General features: G+C 42.9%; 1 protein-coding gene across 2 annotated transcripts in view; it reads left to right on the forward strand.

Annotated features, from left to right (window-relative positions):
- Positions 1 to 14,320, forward strand: part of plxna1a (plexin A1a) — a 248,462-nt gene that overhangs the window by 60,236 nt on the left and 173,906 nt on the right. The gene's annotated exons all lie outside the window — the stretch shown is intronic.

Raw genomic sequence — 14,320 nt, forward strand, 5'->3', positions numbered from 1 at the left:
AAGACATAGCAAATAAGACACATATACATCTGAAGAGAAAAGTGAGGCAGCAGCTCTGGACATGCACTGTGTGTGTGTGTGCGTGCGTGCGTGCGTGTGTGTGTCTTTGGGTGATGTGTGGAGCTCATGCTGTTCGACACACCCGAGCTGTGTGGGTTTTATCTTGCTGAGTGTTGTTTGGTGGTCTAGTCACAGTGTTGTCAACAGCCAGGGAGTGTTTCTGAGTGGCTATAAGGTGGGTAAAGATGATTTCTTAGGTGTCTGCTGAGTCGTGCTGGTGTGAAACCCCCCTGTTTTGTGTGTGTGTGTGTGTAGTTCTGTGTATTTGTTGTGTGCTGTCCTCAATCATGGGCAAGTAGTAATTTTCCATCATGTTCAGCATACACACAGCATGCAGTCCCTTTGAGTGTGTGCCTGTGGGTTTACAGTATGTGTGTGCGTGTATGTGTGTGTGTTCCTCAAGTACCCATGTTGAGTAGACCGCACGGTGTGTACGCCAATCAGCTGCTCCTTCATCTGAGATCCGACTGAGCCGCTTCTGTTTTTTTTTCTTTTTTTCACTTTCCCTCTCAGCAGGACATCTCCGTATGAGTGTGTCCGTGTCACCAACACTCTGGAGACTGAATAAAACAGTTACCTGGGGATGAAAATAATTGCATAAATACATACACAAAATAAATACAAAAGAAGGAACATCCACATTTCACTGTCAGCAGCATTTAACTTTGAAAAGTTTTAGAGAATGTTCCAGAGAGTTTTATTTATTTATTTTTTATTCTGAGGAACACAATACTTTAAAGTCATCTGTCATTTTGTAGGTGCTCACATAGTGATGTCTTTGTTTGGAAGTCTTTGTGTTTACATCATACTTTCTGTCATATTGCATTAAAGCCAACCAGAATGCATTTGAAACATTCGGTTGCTACAGTTTTTGATATGAGTTTGACAGTTTCAGCATTAGACCTGTGTGTTTCTGTAGGCGGTGGAATATCTGTTGCAGTAATGCTGCTGTCAACTGCTTTTATATAGACTATGATAATGTGCATAACACACACTCGTGCACACACACATGCCTCCTTACACAGCTTCCTGTCTCTGGTGTTTTGCTAAGTCGACTGAAACCTAGCCCACTAGTCCTTGTGCCTGACCCCTGTTCTGTGTGTGTGTGCAGACAAATGATTTGTGTGTGTGTGTGTGTGTGTGTGTGTGTGTGTGTGTGTGCGTGCGTGCGTGCGTGCGTGTGTGTGTGTGTTGAGTGTGTGGGGTCAGCAGATCCTGGATGATATCCCGCTGATCGGAATCCCATTTCCCCTCAGCCGGCGTGTCTTCCTGTGCTCGGGCATGGAGGGAGGAAGGTGAATGTGGAGGTGGAGGCTGCCAGTGTCCTCACACAGATCAATGCAGATGCTGCAGTAACATGTAGTCTATGAGTGTATGAGCAGAGGGATGGCGAGACAGGACACCAGTTAAAATAAATCAGCAGCGATGGCAGCTATAGCCAATTTGTGAGGTTTGCAAACTGGTGCCTGGTAAGTCTGACACAGGAGGCTATTAGCTTTAGCTTCAAATGTGGTCTTTCCAAATAAATTGGAGGACAACAGTTAATAAATGGCTGAACTAGATTTGTATGAAACAGAATTTGGAGGGAGGAAGAGGGAATAGAGCTGAGATCAGAAAGAGGGAGGAAAGGAGAGCGAGGCTGAGGCAGATGGAGAGAGATGGTTACAGGCTGTGTGGTTTTATTGCTATTCATTGGGAGTTAAACTGTGCTCCTTGGCCTAATGAAATGTAAAGCTGCAGCGTATTGATGTGTACACACGCGCACGCTCATTGGATTCCTGCAATACGGTTGCTGCTGAATGTGTGTCTGCGTGGACGTGTCTCGGCTGCTAGACTCCCTGTATTGATTGATCTATGAATATATAATCACTAGTGTAAAATCTTAAGCATAGGCAGTCCACTGGATGAGTGATGGTGTCTTTGTGTGTGTATGTGTGTGAGGGAGGGATAGCTGTGACGTAAGCCAGGGTAAAGCTGTGCTGCCTTACGTCAGCATGACTAATCAGAAAGCCTTCAATGAGTAAGCACAGCATGTATGTGCAGAACACCCTCCTAACATCTCCATTACTGTAGAGTTAATTGCTTTCTTTCTGTACAGGTTTTGAATGTTAATGTAAGGATGAGCTGTTGTCTTAGTTGCCCTTGTAGACTGCAAATTTGCCGTTCTCTTGGTCATTTTTTTGGACTCTTTGTTTGCAGAGCGGAGAACAGCTGATTAAGAGTGTGTCAAAATAGAGGCTCATTTTGTGATTTAATGCAGTAGGGCCTCTGTTTGTGTAAGCTATTACATAGAGTGACCAATAAGACAAAAAGCAGAGGATGAGAGTGTAGGACACAATGCAGGGTGTGGATGTAGAATAGGAACATAAACTAAAATACATCTATTATTTTGTAATAACAATAATCGATTCATCGTTTCACTTTTGGACTGCTTGTTAGACAAATCAAGCAATGTGAAGATCTCACCTTGGATACAAGAAATTGTGACAGGCTTTTTTTCACTACTTTTTTGATTACTAAATAGATTATTTTGGAATTAATCAACATTTGTCAAAAAAAATTGTCAGTTGCAACCCTAAACTTTTCCAAAGGGCATGTATTACTGTTGATGCAGTTTGTGGAAGACTGCTGGTTTGAATGGGGACTGTGTAATGTTTGCTGAACAGAGGTGTGGTCACATGTGACAGTCATGAGCTAATGCTAAAACACTGTGAAACAGTAGCATGATTATAAAACAATAAAGAGTCATCATGTACTGAGCATGTGAGTTCTTCTTTGACCTTGGAAACAGTAAAAATCTTAACTCAAGCTCCCCTTGCTGTCTTTTTTCTGAGCAGTTATGGATAACTGAGGATGACCATCAGATCCAGTTCCTAAAGGTACTAATTGGTAGACCTTGATTTGAAATTGTATTGGAAGTGGCTCAGTGTTTTCTGTTATATATGGTGCCATTTTTCTCAAAAAAATGGACTTAGATAAAAAATATCACCAGTGTGTCTTCACCAAATTAGCTCTTTAATATTGTTATCACAGAGGCGCATTCATTGTTGGATGCAGAGTGCAGAATCCAAGGCAAAAGATAAAGGATTAGGAGGGTGTTTAAGGCTGAAGGACATTCTACAGTGTGCGATACGGAGGGTCTCTAATGTGTGATGAAAGATGTACAGTAGGACGACGGATATAGGGCATACAGGATGAGTGTGGAGTGTAGGGAATATTTGGATGCCGGATGCAGCCTTGCAGCCACAGCATGAAGACAAAACGGCTGCCTCTCTCCTAGTCCTCCTAGCCAAATGCCAGCAGTCTCATGGCAGCCGGTCAGCATGTATATGCATCATATATTGTTTTCTTTGCTCAATACATCAAAGTGGAACATGATGACATTTTTCTTTTCAACAGCACATCCTTTTGTAGGGAGACAAGGTGTAGGTGGGCTACCAATAGCTTTTAACATTATGAAATTGTACTATGGGCTGCCTTCTGTGCCGTTTGCCAGAAACATCCCAACCACCCCCCACACCCCCCCCAAGCCTCGTCTTAGTAAAAACCTGGAAATCCTTTCATTCCCCTCATTTCGTCTCCTCTTTTGTCTACCTGGGAGAACAAAGCACTCTCGCCACATCAGGCGAGATGAAAAGAAACTCTCAACAGCCTGAAGTATTTCCAGACTTCAGAAACAAAAACAGGCAAGCAAGACAGGCAGAGAGAGGGGGAGATTTACTCAGAGCGGTGTATAGGTGTGTGCACGTGCATGTGTGTGTGGTGGGTGAAAGGGGGTGGTTTCATGTCATTTCATCATTTCCCTGCTAGCAGCAAATCCAATTACTTTTCCCTTTCCTTTCTATCTTGGAAGATAGCCTGAGTGACAGGACCGATTGGAGCAGCGCTACTGAGGTAACTGTGCCAACCGCTTGATTGACGTAACGCTGCCACTTCGCTGCCTTGAGACACGGAGATGAGTGAGACTGGTTAGGCTTCAGGGCATCTCAGAGCCAGTGAGGTGGACCAGAAGTTTGCCGGCCCCACTCCTTCGATGGTACATCCCTCCCACTCAGAGATGATCTAATTCGTTCTTTGGCAAGATGCTTCCTGCGTTCTCCTCATCTTCTGTGTGACAGCTGTGACATGCGTTGCCCCATCCTATCTGCCTCCCTCACTCTCACTCTCCCTGTTAACAGTAGCCCACCCCCTTAATGATATCAGCCCATGAGCAAGGATAATAAGCTGTATATATTCTGTGAATTGACTCATGATCTGCCCACCTTCCTAAGTGGTACTGTATATCGACCACTATACCACCAGTGCATTCCAACTTCAAATCAAGCATTAACGCCTACCTGCATTTCCCCCTTGCAGTTTGCGTATCAGTGCATTTGTTGAAGCACTGTACAATTTTGACGTGCTTGTGCTCTATTTAAGTATTGCCTTTTTACGAAAGCGTTCTGCTTTATATTTATACTGACAGATGAAATATTCTACTTTTTACAATTTGAAAGCTACAATTACTGTTACTTTTCAGATTGCAGTTGTATTTAAGAAACTGTTTGGAGAATACTGGAATACTTCACCAAAAAAAAGAGCAAAGTTTAGAGAAATGTCCAGATAATGAACACAAATCTTTAGAGAAGAACTTTGTTTTCTCCTTTTCTCATCCTTTAATCACTTCATGACCCCTCAGATTTATCTGGTGACCTTTTGCAGGGGCCCGATCCCCAGGTTACTAACCACTGGAATAAGCTACTTAACTCTCTCTGAATTTGATAAACTCTAATCTCTAATCTCAACATGCTGCTCACATATTGATAGATCAGTTTTAACAATCTAAAAATGTTTTTTTTTTACAAGAATATATTAATCACTGAGGCCATTTTTCTGTAGAACTAGCACTATTAGTTTTCATACTGAAACTAAAGTTGGACTTTAAATGTGCAACTGTGACTTGTAACAGAGTATTTTTACATTGCTGTAGTCATATTGTTACTGAAGTAGAGTACTTCTTCCACCACTGAGGAGTTCCCAGCAAGATGATTTTCCTAACTATCTTTCCCAGAATATGTTATTTGAATAACTTTCAGAGGCCTGAAGAGGCAAAACTTCCCAACATTTTACAAATAAATTATTAGAAAAGAGTCAGTAAAAACTACCAGTATTTTTAGAGCCTGTAAGTCATCTTATAACCATTCAGATTTATCTTGTGACCCACTGCACAGGCACCGCACTCTGACTGGGAACCACTGGTCTCAGCAGTTTATCATGCAGGATACGAGCTCTTCAAATCTCAGTATCCAGTGAATGAGAGTGCCTTGGATCTCTTCCTAGAGTTCGAGGTGGATATGCATGTATTGGCTCTGCAAGCTTAGCAGTAAAACTAGCTGTCAGAATGATTAAGCCTAATCAGAAAACATGGGATGGGAGGTAATTTAGCATGTGAATGCTAATTAGCACTAGCATTTAGACTGGCAGACGATGATTGAAGCGGTGCATCGGCTGCTCAGCCTGGTTAAATGGCAAAAACACCAGGCTGGTAGAAATGATTGATAATCGCGGGTTGGTCTGTTTCCCTGTTTGTGTGTGAGTGTGTGCGGACTCCTGTTTCTCTTCTCTCCAATGCAAACTCATAATGAGCAGATGAGTGCAACACCTGAACACACTAATTCCATCTTTATCCCATTTACTAGAAGTTAGTGGAATAATGTCCTATTGGTTTCTCGGAATACACAACAGGCTTTTGTGAAGCCTTATTTTGTGTGTGTGTGTGTGTGTGTGTGTGTGTGTGTGTGTGTGTGTGTGTGTGTGTGTGGCATCATTCATACTGTAGCTGGAGCTTCTGCCCTAGGACACATACACTTACTGTACACTGCCCATGTAGATGCAAGCAGGCAGTGTACACACATGCTCAGGCACATGCTCAAAAGTGTGATCTGAGAGTTTCTGAAGCTGTAGTTTGAAATGCATTGTGTATGAAATCGTATATATATTAATGTGTCAGTGAGAGGACATTTTTGTTCTTGTGTATGGTCCTCCATAAATGAATGTGTGACCAAGTGTGTGTGTGTAGCCGTTCTGTTGAAGGAAGACTAGTGTGTAAATCTTGCAGAGATAATATTACTGCTGTAAGCGGTACTAGTGTTTCAGTGAATTATCATCCTATTTTTTCCACTACTACTTCTCTACGCTGCCTCTCTTCAGGTCTTGTAGTTTTCCTGTCCACAACGTTCTTCTCTCCCCCCCCACTCCCCTCACTCGTATGTCACCTTCAGCTCCCTCTCTCTCCCAACTGAGGTGGGCTACATGCCCACAAAATCTGCCTCCCTCGAGAATTTCCCGCTTCATCTGTGTGTGTGTGTGTGTGTGTGTGTGTGTGTGTGTGTGTGTGTGTGTGTGTGGGGCATACTGTCCTCTGCTCCACTCCTCATTCCCTCTCCTCTCCCTCATTGTCCTTATCTCCTCTATCCATTAGTACATCAGTGTACGTCAGCCCTGAAAAAAGTGCTATCTCTGTCAAGCCTTTCATGAGAGAGAGACACACACAGAGGGAGAGAGCTAGATGAACAGATATGAAGACATGTCGGGCAGATCCAAAAGTGATACGGTACACCAACTTGTAAACGATCGTATCATGCATCTGCATGCAATTTAATGCATGTGTTTGTCCGGAAGTTTGTCGAAGTAGAGATTCTTTTGTGAAATGTCTTGCAATGTCTTGAGCCAACTTTGAAGTAACAATAAGAAAAAGTACCAGCAGCATAGCGACCCAATACATTCTCTGTGACTCTCACAACACAACATTAGGAGACCAAAGTTTTCACGGAGCTCAATGGGGCATTTTTTAGCTGGTAAAGGATGCACTCCAACATATTTAGAAATAGATTTTCATGTTTGGAACTTGATGTCAACTGTGCACAGGTCCTAAAAGTCTGAATTTAAAGCATTCAAAATATCATATATCACCATATAGTGTATATACAGTATGTGTGTGGAAAATGTGATTTGAAAAACATCTTCATCTGAAATACATGCAAAATGGTTTCCTTTCAAAGAACTCACAGTATCTCTTTCTTTCTTTGTGACTGCCAAAATGATCCCACACAGAAAACCAGTGTATCAGTGTGAAAATGAATTAATGGGAGGACACCTTCCACACATTAGAATGTCTCCTCTGTCCTCATCTGCAGTTGAATTCCCCAGCTGTTACTTATCATAGGAGCAGACAAATGGACAGTATGTAGGAAAAAAAAGACCAGAACCGTTTTTTTGTTAAAGTCAGCACTGCATCAGATGAGGATGGAGTGATGCAGAAATAGTCCTTTAGCGCTCACAGAGTGATCTGAATTACAACAGCATGATCTCTGCCACCTCCGGGACGGAGGCTGATGTGATACTGTTCTGCATCACTTATTAGAGGCAGCCCCTGCTAATGTGCCATTGTGGTTGTGGGTTCAATTCCCTGGTGGGCTATCACTTCATATGTATTACCCCCTGTGTCCTTGAGCAGGGCATTATCTCAGCAGTCCCTCTGGAGGAATATGGCACAGTGTTAATGGATGGACGATGTGCATGGAGAGCTAGATGGATGGATTAGTGAGCTAATGAATCTTTGATAAGTGGGAAGGCTTTGTAAGTGTCAAGAGACAAAAGGAAAGATCACAGCTAAACCTATCAACTGTGAGATGGCTTTAATTCACTCAAATCCATTGCAGTGTCTGTCTTTGGTATTGATATTATGGAAACTAAAACAAAAAGGTCCACCGTTTTTGGACAAAAATGTCATGTCAACATTTTTTTTGTTCATGTTATTATAAGATCACACTGTATTGACATTGGTTTTATCCATGACTTGTTCATGCAAATTGTCGAACTTGGGGCTAACAGTTCTATGTGAAGCAGCTTTCAGTTGCCATAGTGATACAGTCATGTTAGCTGGCAGACACGCAACAATTTTACACAAGGGTTTTGCAATTATTTCTGGTAATTCAATGAAGCAGAGTCCAATATTCTGTCTCCTTTTAACTCTGTTTATGTCTCCACCATCTCCTGAGGGCAAAACATATCTGAATGAATGAACCGAGTTTTTATTTTTACCATGTTCCACTGTTCCAGTCTGCTGCTCTGTCTCCCAGGATGGGCTTCCCTGTCTATGACGCTATTCACATATGTCCCCAGTATAGTGTGCATATAGCGATTGAGAGTGGAAATTGTGCAGGGAGAAATAACGCAGTGTTAACCCTGTAACTCCAGAAATCCAGGCCCCTATGTCACTGTAGAGATCCCACCCCGGCACTGAGTCAGAATGTCCTACTGTTAGGGCATGTACAGCCACAAGTCCAGACAAACAACAGACACAGACACATATGCAGACGTTCAGCAGCAGCCAGCGATGTGTTCTGACAGCTGTTGTGCTGATGACCGGTGTCAGGTGCCAGTGGCCTGATTCAAGCTGGCTAACCTCCTCCCATCACAACATGTGTCTGCACAGATACGGGAGGTGATGGGTGGACATGTGTCTCTGTATCTGGCATGCATCTGGAGAGCAACTGGCATGTTGGGGGGGGATTGATGGGAGTGTGTGTCTATGCAGGTTTGCTTGACACATTGTACTAGGGAAAGATGCACCTCACTCTGTGTATGTGTATGTGTGTGTGTGTGTGTGTGTCTGACAATCTTCAGTATTAACATCAAGGGAAAGATGTTGCCTGTGTGGGTGTGTGTTTATGTCTGATTAGAGGGGAGAAGAAACATTTCAGTGTGTGTTTGCGCCTCTTATGTTAATCTCGTTCACATCAAGGAAAGATGCAGCCTGCATGAGTGTGTGTTTTGTGTGTGTCTGTGTGTATACATGTATATGTGTGCATTTGATTAGAGGGCACGTGCAGGAAAGGATACAGACTGTGTGTGTGTGTGTGTGTGTGTGTGTGTGTGTGTGTGTGTGTGTGTATAAAGGGACTGCAGAGGGTCAATTTTCCATTTGTTTGCGTGCACGTGCAAATGTGTGTATCGCTCTCTGTGAGATCCGTAGATTAAAGAGAATCTCACACTCCATCCATGTGTATGAGGGCTCATCTTCATATGTTTGTGTTGTGTTTAGTGTAGGAAACGGTGTGTGTTTACATTTACAGCAGCTGTGCTTTCTTCATGTAGCATGGGAGCTGCCCACCTGATGCCAGGGCAGCTGCCACACTGACAGCCCCCGTACACACACACACACACACACACACACACACAACAGTGCCAGTCCACCTTTTTTGTATCTCTGAGTGTGTGTTTGCTGCAGAGAGGAGGAGAAAGGGCCAGCTGCAGTGTAAAGCCTTCATCAACTGTTCTTCTAGACTGCCCCATCTGTCTGTCCATTAATACGCACTCAAACACACACATACACTAATGCATACACACTGTCCTTCTGTCGTCTTATCAGACACACATAACGTATCACACTCAATGGGGTCTGTCACGACAATTATCTGTATTCTCTGATGTCTTATGTGAGGAAAATGAGTGTCATCTTTGTGCGACACCATGAAACACCATGCATGGCGTTTCTGTTTAATGGAATGGTACAGTTAGACTAGAAGCGGCTGTATTGCGTGCTTTATTCATCATCCATGAAGTGAACATCATTGGTCATCTCCAGATGGGTGACAAATGAAAGGAAAAGCCATCAGAAAGTGTCAGGGCGGGGCGTTGTTTCATCTGAAGCCTTCAGAGCAGCTCCACACCTCCTTGTCATAGACTCTTCAATTCCCTGGAAATTCAGTGGAAGGATGAGTGCCATTCATCCAAAACATATTCTCTTGTTTGGTGTTTTGCTGCTGATGGTGTAGAGCACTGGTTTAACATCCCCCGTCATTTAGGGAATAACAGCATATTTTCAGACAGTCTCTCCTGGAAGCCATTCATAGTGTTGAACTGCAGCCAATAACAGTCAGTCTGGGAATATTACAGAAATGGTTGTACCCGGCCCCCCAATGCTCAACCGAAGACTGACAAATACCTCAGATGAGGTATACTTCAGTCTTATCTGCCTTCTAATGTGCTGTGAAACTCTTGGACAATGGTTCAACTATTGAAAAATGGGAATTCTGCCTGACCTTCTGTATTGCCACCCCCTGTACAGATCTAAAGAAAACCACAATTTTACTCTCCGTGGTTAAAATCTCCCCCACTCTGTGCCGTGTTCTGTAAATCGTGAGCTCTTGTTTAATCCAGTGGGGTTTTTTCCCCGCTCATTGTCCTAACCTTGGTTTATCTCTGTGAGTTTTAGTCCAACTCAAAGCCAGCTCTCGAGCCAGACACAGGGATGTCCGGCCGTGGCTCAGCACACATATGTTAATGGCAGAGACAGGGAGTCGGTGGGGTCAAGGGGATATAATGAAATAGAAAATAAGAAGGGTTAGGGGAGAGAGAGGGACAGAGAGTGTGTGTCAGAGAGTCAGAGCGTTGTCCTTGATGATGTTTATGATATTGATTGGCCTGCTCTCCAGGAGCATCCTGATTTCTGATTTGGACTTTTTTGAACGTTGTGATTGCAACGAGGACATCTAATGTCTCAAGTGGGCTTTGCAATCAAGGACAATGACCCTTCACTCCACGTACACTCTCACACGCTCTCTCTCTCTCTCTCTCTCTCTCTCTCTCTCTCTCTCTCTCTCTCTCTCTCTCACACACACACACACACACACACACACACACACACACACACACACTTACCTGTACTTGCATATCGAAAGTTCTTTTGTGTAGCATTTTGTTTTTTCCTCTTTGTTCTGGCTGCATCTGTGGTTTCATAGCTTACGTACTGCATTCAGTGCTGTGATATCTTCACTGGATTGTCTGTTATTATCACATTATTATGTTTAGATAAGACCATTAAAGTCCAGTGTCTTACATCAGCACCTGCACTGTGACAACACTGGCAGCATCTCTTAATGCACCTTTCCCCTCCTTTTCAACTCTTTTCTCCTTTACTCTGCCCTCCTGTACTGTAACTGATCTGATACACAGGCAAAAATCCAGATTGTGTTCTGTGGAATTGCTTTGCTGTATGTCTGTTCAACTGCTTCAGAGATTTTTTTTCTTTTAAACTTTGGGAATAACTTTGAGTTTTTCTCAGGAGGGAAAGAGACCAACAGATAAACATACACCAAGAAAGACAGACAAACAGATACGATATATATACAGGCTGATAGCGAGAGAATGGAGGAGGACAAAGAACCAACCAACCAGAGCTGGGGTTGCTCAGCCATCTGGTCTATGTGTGTTTGTGTGTGTGTGTGTGTGTGTGTGTGTGTGTGTGTGTGTGTGTGTGTGTGTGTGTGTGTGTATGTTTGTGTGTGTGTGCGTGCTGCTTCTATTGTATCTTGATACAGCGGAGCGAATGACTTAGATTACCAAGACTGATATCAAAGTCACACTCTAGGACATGCTCCAAGTGCCAGCCCTGCATGCACACACACACACAAACACACACACACACACACATACACGCACGCATGCATGCACGCACACTCCCTGACTCTCTGCAGCCATTTGGTTTTCATTGGGAAGCGTACAGAGCACTCAGATGAAAGACAGGCGACCGTTGCATTGTGTGTGCACGTGTGTGTGTCCGTGTGTGTGTGTGCTGAGGTCTCTCTTCTAATTGAAGTGTACAGTGAGTTGGCAGGCTGCCTGATGTCACAGAGTCATATGGGGGGACAATAGAAGAAGAGACACAGAGTGGAAAGAAAAGGAGCAGGACTGGATGAGTTGATGGGAGAGAAAAAGAGTGGAAAAAGAAAAGAAAGGCTGTGGGTGGAGGAGAATGGGGATGAGCTGATGATGGAGAGAATTGGACGGTAACAACAGAACTAATGCGGTTAGTCTTTCCCAAATGGATCATAATGCAGCAATATTACATTTCTCCTATTATTTCATATTTGTGGAGTCATCTTTCCAAATGGCTCAGAAATATATTTGATGAAGACATTCCTTTTAGCCTTTTTATCAAAGCTAAATGGAATAAGCATGCATCAGACAAAATCAAGTGACCTGCATCTCATTTCAAATATGCCGAATTAGCTATGAGCAGTTCCTGTTTGTACCCATGGATATACAGACAAATGACGCTGTATGACTTTGAGACTGAAGAAAACTTAAAAGCATCATGATTCTCAGGCAAGTTCTTTCATCTCACATTTCTAAGAAGATGTGTGCTTGTTTATTTGTGATGGACCGGATTATTTTACCCGCGGAAGGCGTAAGTCGCACTGAATCTAAAAATATGTGTGTCTGTGAGTTTGAGGGGGAAGAGGGGGTTACGCAAATTGTGGCAATAGGGTGTTAAGTGTTTTAAAGTGCCTCAATGAGCTTTGTGTGACATCCGCTGCTGCAGCTCCAGCTGTTGACCGTGTTGGTGAGCGGGCCTCTGTTTTTAGAGCACCTCTAACGTTCACCCCACACAGTATCTTTGCCCCATTTCTCTCACTCCTGGGGTGCCACGCCTCACAGTTTGAAAGCCTCTTCATTTTTTGTATTACATCACAGGTATTTTTATGTTTTTTTTATTTTTTTTTATATTATTACTGTGTGTGTTGTCAGTGTCGGCAGGATATCAATATGATTTGGTGCCTCTGTGCACAAATTGCCCTTTCATGTGGCATTCCAGATGTTACCTGTCTCTCTCACACACACATACACACTAATTAACACTGCATCTCCAGAATGAGAAGGTATAATCCACTCAGGCTTGTTGCCCTCTCAAGTATGTGCACTTGTGTGTAGGATTTGGTCTCGTGCTCCTGATCACCTTCTGAGCCAGGCACGAGCAATTCAGCAACACACATTTTAGCTGAGTGTGTAGAGTGTGTGTGCGTGCATGCATGCATGTGTGTGTTGACTGCTGCTGTGTTTTCCCTTCTTTCCGCTTGTCCCTTACACAACAAACCACTGTCTAAATTTAAATCCTTTAAACTCTTGAATCCGGTTGTTAGAGGTGTTATATTTTCACCATATAATGACATGTTTCTTTGTGCTTCACAGGCAGTCTTTGACGAAAATAGAGCAGAGGCAGCGGTACAAAATGCACACAAAAAATCTTTTTATTTTAACTATATGTAGCACAACAATTAGATTTTTTTCTTTTTATTATCATTTGTGTTTGCTTTAGGCTTTAACTGGATTTCTTGCTTTCATTTGTTTTGGCTGTTTTGTGGTTGATATGCACACCTCTCACCTCCTCATCTCTCTTTCTGGTCATCTATTCGCTGCTGGCCTAACACCCCCCTTCTCTCTTTCATTTGCCGTATTTTTCATTAGCACAGAGAAAGCTGTGCACACGTGCACTTACAGGCAAGGAGCAAAAAATGAGCAGCTGTGTTTAAAGCCACAGCACTGAACCAGAACCATCCACTGATGAGAAAGAGCAGTGAGGTTAATCCATCAGATTACAGCAGATTACAATGCACCGGGGATATCTGAATGGGAGATTATAGCAGAGAGATGAGGGATAGAATAATGGATGAATGGATGGTGGAGAGTGATAGAAGTTTAAGCATCATGGATAAAGGGATGGGTGTTTGCACTTTTTCGGCTGATATGGACTTATCCTGTAAGCATTGGGTCAAATGTTTTCATATCAGAAATATAAAAACATATTGAGTGTTGTGTTTGACCAGTTGTTACTCTTTGTGACATGACAGAGGTCAATGGGTAAAAATGAAATAGCTATATATACTGTATTTCTAATTGTCATGGTTTAAAGAAAGTCTACTTGGCTTGCCATAATGTGGTTATTGTTATTGTTATTGTTTAAAGCAAAATATAAGCATAGCTATCTATTGGGCATTTGAGCAAATGACAAACACTGTTGTTTTTCTCATGAGGGCAGTCCCACTGAAACTATGAGTGGGTGCTGACATTCTCCTCTCTAACCCAGTGTCGTGACATTTAATCCATGAGCCGGTCACGCTGGTGGTAAATGGAACCATGAGACCTTTGGAGAGCAGGTCAGTGGACCACACAGCCGCCTGCATCTGAACACCATGGCAAATGACTTCTTCTCACTGATAAAAGAGACATGGACATTGGTTAAAAGTAAGTGGAAGTGTGTGATATGGTAATAATAGCACAACAACTCCCTGTCGTACAATCACATCACTGTTGAGTATCTTGTGCCTCATTAAGACTATAGACTTTGCCTAGCCGGTGTCTTAGAGCACAGCAGAGAATGCCCTTAGGGAATCATTTTAAGGCAATTTATGGCTAATTAAACAATGGTACAATTATA

Source organism: Chaetodon trifascialis, chromosome 8 (assembly GCF_039877785.1).
Source record: "Chaetodon trifascialis isolate fChaTrf1 chromosome 8, fChaTrf1.hap1, whole genome shotgun sequence".
Taxonomy (NCBI): Eukaryota; Metazoa; Chordata; class Actinopteri; order Chaetodontiformes; family Chaetodontidae; genus Chaetodon; species Chaetodon trifascialis.